The sequence below is a fragment of the Eulemur rufifrons genome, chromosome 1, assembly GCF_041146395.1.
Source record: "Eulemur rufifrons isolate Redbay chromosome 1, OSU_ERuf_1, whole genome shotgun sequence".
NCBI lineage: Eukaryota > Metazoa > Chordata > Mammalia > Primates > Lemuridae > Eulemur > Eulemur rufifrons.
Genome location: NC_090983.1, coordinates 59,119,310 through 59,123,607, shown reverse-complemented (window position 1 = coordinate 59,123,607; position 4,298 = coordinate 59,119,310). Strand labels below are relative to the sequence as shown.

At 39.9% G+C, this 4,298-nt stretch overlaps 1 pseudogene; it reads left to right on the top strand.

The window, feature by feature from the left end:
- The first annotated feature begins 289 nt into the window (after positions 1-289).
- LOC138387367 (evC complex member EVC pseudogene) lies at positions 290-1,643 on the top strand (annotated as a pseudogene).
- Positions 1,644-4,298: the final 2,655 nt, after the last annotated feature.

Genomic DNA, 4,298 nt, shown 5'->3' with positions numbered 1-4,298 from the left:
GTTAGAGCAAGCTTGTAGGAGTTTGGCAGAGGCATGCTATGTTGAGAGATGGTCACTGTGGCAGTCCATGTAGGGGGTGGAGGTCATTGGGACAAGTCCAAGAATCTGTATCTAGCTGCCCCATAGGGAGGTGGTCATCAGGAAGTACTTGTATAAGGCAGATATCTGTATCAAACACATTGAAAACCTGGGAGGAGGCTGAGAACTGGAAACTATGTCAAGAGTGAAAAATCTCTGCTTCTTATATGATAAATGGATGTAACAAAATGGACATGGATGTTCAAAATGGATGTCACAGGATGAGGAGGCTCTGGGTGAATGTGAGCCACTTTTCAGCAGCAATATCACTGCATTTGCGCTGAAGGCAAAAGTCATCAACCCTATTGATCTCGCCCAAGGTTCCTCCAACCCACCTCTACACAAAAAACTTAAGCCAGATTGTTCAGCTGCACCAGCCAGTGGAGGCCTCCACTGGGGAGCCTGGACCAGGCAGAGAAGGATGACTGCAGCTCCTCATCCAGCACCCACCCGGCCATCAGCAACAACAGGTTTCTCAGCCACACCTTTCTCTGAGTGAACACTTTTCCTCAGGTGCTGGCCTGCAACAGAGCAGCCACCTAGCTATGCACCTACAACCTTCACTTAAAAGATCTGCTGCATTTGGACATGGCACTGAGGCAGGAAAAGCACATGATGTTTTTAGATTTCTAAAATGTGCCTTCTTGACATTCTTCCTGAAAAGAAGTCTGATGATAAATTGTGCCAGAAGATTCTTTCAAAAAAAGAAAATAATTCAGAGGAATTAGAAAAGGGACTTCAGCTCACATTGTCAAACATAGAAATGTTGGGTACTGGTTGGTGACTGAATACATCCCTCTGGCAGATGTGGAAAAGGAGGAGGGAGAATACTTTGAGCAGTTAACGGATAATATGATAGCTTTCTGGAAACAGATGGAAAACATCCAGCACTTTCTTGTGGACCAATTTAAATATTCCAGTTCCAGAGCCCAACAGTTCATGATGACGCTGCAGGAAAGCATGGTTGCAGCTGAAGGGCTGATGCATGAATCTCTGGATCTGCAGAGCTCTGAACACCTCAGAGAGGACAGTAGGACAGGCACCCATGTCAAAAGTGAGTGAGTCCCGCAGCTGCAGGTCCAGGAGGAGAAGTGCTGACTGGCTGCCATTTTCTGTGGCCTGGAGCCGCTGACTGTCCAGGCGAAGCTGTCCAGGTGGCAGCAGGCAGAGCACTTCTACGGGGAATTTGTCCAGTGAGGCAAAGACCTGGTCAAGGTGTCTCTGGTTCGCCAAGCACAGAAGACAGCAAATCTCACAATGGCCCAAGAAGAGGAGCAGAGAACATGGACACGGAGGAGTTTCTTAAGGCTTTTCACAAGGTGCTGGAGAGGTAGAGGCTAATGCGGTGTGACCTAGAGGAAGAGGAAAACATCAGAACCACTGAAGCCATGGCTGAGCAATTCCAGGCACAGAATAAATCAGTATGTCCCAAACGACACGTGCCAGCGTTAAGTGGGAAGCGATGTGTTTTACGGCCTATCAGAGCATGCAGCACAGAATGCAGACTTGACTCCAGGGAGCAGAAAGGACCCAACGCATTTGTTACTAGAAAGAGCCTGTGCTAATGGGCCATTTAGTTTTACAAAGTTAACCTTTCTTTAATTTGCAAATAGCATATTTTTTGTGGTTTGACTATCATGAACAATGAAGGAAGAGCTTTGTCTCAGTGTCCCAACCACTGCTGTAGAATGATGGGACCCAAGGTAAGAGAATCAATTAAAAAAAAAAAAATCCATCTCCTGGCAGAAAACTGGGATTTTCAGAGGTTGGAAAGGAATGTACATCACTCCCATATTATTAAACTGTTTTTTGTTATGAAATACAACACATAAATAAATGGATAAGGCATAAACATTAAAAAAACAAAGTGGATGCCAAGGCAACATAGAATTATAAGAATTCACTACAAAAGCTATTATTTTTGTTTTTAATGTTATTAGGGCAATTGGTAGCAAATCAATCTTATACACAATATTGTTTCCAAAGCAAATTATGATCCAAATCAAAGTATCTTAAGATAACCAACAGAAGGTTAAATTTTCTGTTTAAATATGTATTTGAAATGGCAGTATATCGAAATATATTATCAGTAGGAACATTTACTAGTAGCTGTATCTGACATACGGGCCAAAAGTTGAACAGCGAAAGAACACCATTTCCATTAGCATCAGTGAAGGAAGATAGGAAGTGATTAGAAAGAAATAGGACTTTATTTTAATTTTTAGGAAGCAGCTTCATGGAATGATAAGTATGAAAATTTATTCTGTTTTTTTATAATTAATATTTTTAATTGCATAAAGTAGTTCCATATATTACTTTAAGAACTTATATTTAATGTGTCATGCATAATCAATAATCCAGAGATGAAAATACTGTCATTATAAAGTAGGTGACTGAAACTAGGTAGCAAATGTTAATATCCACCTAGAAGAAAATAAACATAAATTCAGGGGTATTCTCCAGGAAAGTGATTCTCAGTTGCAGGAGCTCTATCCAAGAAAAATTAAGCCAAGACTCTCTGGTCACGGACCTCAACGCTGATGTTTTTTTTTAAGACTTCCAAGTTGATTGTAATGTGAGTTCAGTATTGTCAAACTGGCATTACATATTTAGATTATAGGATATGTGGGACCAATTCAGAACTAGAACTAGAACTTATTGTTTGGTATTTTTAGGTCTCTTCCTATTCCTTGACATCTAGTAGGATTACGTGTTGAACTTGGTCAACACGTCAGATAGTCAAGGCTATCTGACTTGCTTCAGTCAACAAAATAGGAATAGAGACATTTAACATCATGATTAGGCTGGGGCGGGAGGATAGCTTGAGGTCAGGAGTTCGAAACCAGCCTGAGCAAGAGTGAGACCCTGTCTCTAATAAAAACAGGAAGAAATTAGCTGGACAACTAAAAATACATAGAAAAAAATAGCCAGGCATGGTGGCGCATGCCGGTAGTCCCAGCTACTTGGGAGGCCAAAGCAGAAGGATCGCTTAAGCCTAGGAGCTGGAAGTTGCTGTGAGCTAGGCTGACGTCACGCCACGCCACCCTAGCCCTGGCAACAGAGCGAGAAAAAGAAAAGATCATGATTCACCTTATTCCTTTCCCCTGCTTAAGTGAACCCTGAAGCATTGTGTTAAAAGAGAGTTGCCATAAGAATGCCTAGAATTCCAAATTAGCTCACAGATGTTAAATGTCTATTTACTTTTGCATGAATGAAAAATAAACCTCCATAATGTTCATCCACTGAGATTTTGGTACTCTTTGCTAAGGCCACATAACTTAGTCTATTCGGACTGACACAAATGGCTTCAGGTGTCCATGTGACTCTTTTCCTCCAATATTTTTTGTCTTTTCTACAATTATAATAGAGAGTACCTTTCTTATCTCCACCAGCAATCCGTCAGATTTTATACTGTAAGTTACATGACAGAAAGGAGCTTTTTGTTTTGTTTCTTTGTTTCACTCATATATTCCAAATATTTGGGCAAAATTGGATCTTATTAAATATTTTTTGAATGAATGTGCTTTGTCTTTCATTTTCTTCATATTTCATTATCTTTCATTAGCATTTGAGATTGATATGTCTGTGACCCAAGCTATTCCACCTTTTCTCCTCTCCATTTAGAGCCAAATGCTGATACCATTTCTTCGCCTGTCATTAATTTTTAACCCATTAAAAACTGGCTTCCACTCTTCTCACTCCATAAACTTTTAAAAAATATATCAGTAATGACTTTCTTACCTCTAAATAAAATAGGCATTTTTTTCCAGCCATGTCTTGATATTTACAGTAGCAATCACCACTAATGATCACTCTCTCTGGAGACATTCTTTACATTTGACTGATCAAATATATTCTCCTAAGTGTCATCCTCAGCCTCTGGTGACAACTCCTTTGCTTCATTTCTAGGTTTCTTCTCCTTCTCTCATTCATTAAAGGTTGGATTTCTCAAGATTCAGCCTTTGTTTTTCTTCTCTTTTCAGGCAATATTTTCTCTAAAGGCAATTTTCCTATAGGCAATTGTTCCAAAATTCATCTTTCCAACCCAGATCTCTCCATGGAGCTCAATATTAATGTTAATTTACTTAATGTTTATTGAACTTTGACTATTGTGACAGACACTGGAGGTACAGGGAAATAAGACTGCTGTACCATCTTATTTTTATGGTGTTTAGAGAGTCGTAGAAGAAACTGAAGCTAATTTCAACTGTGAATATTAC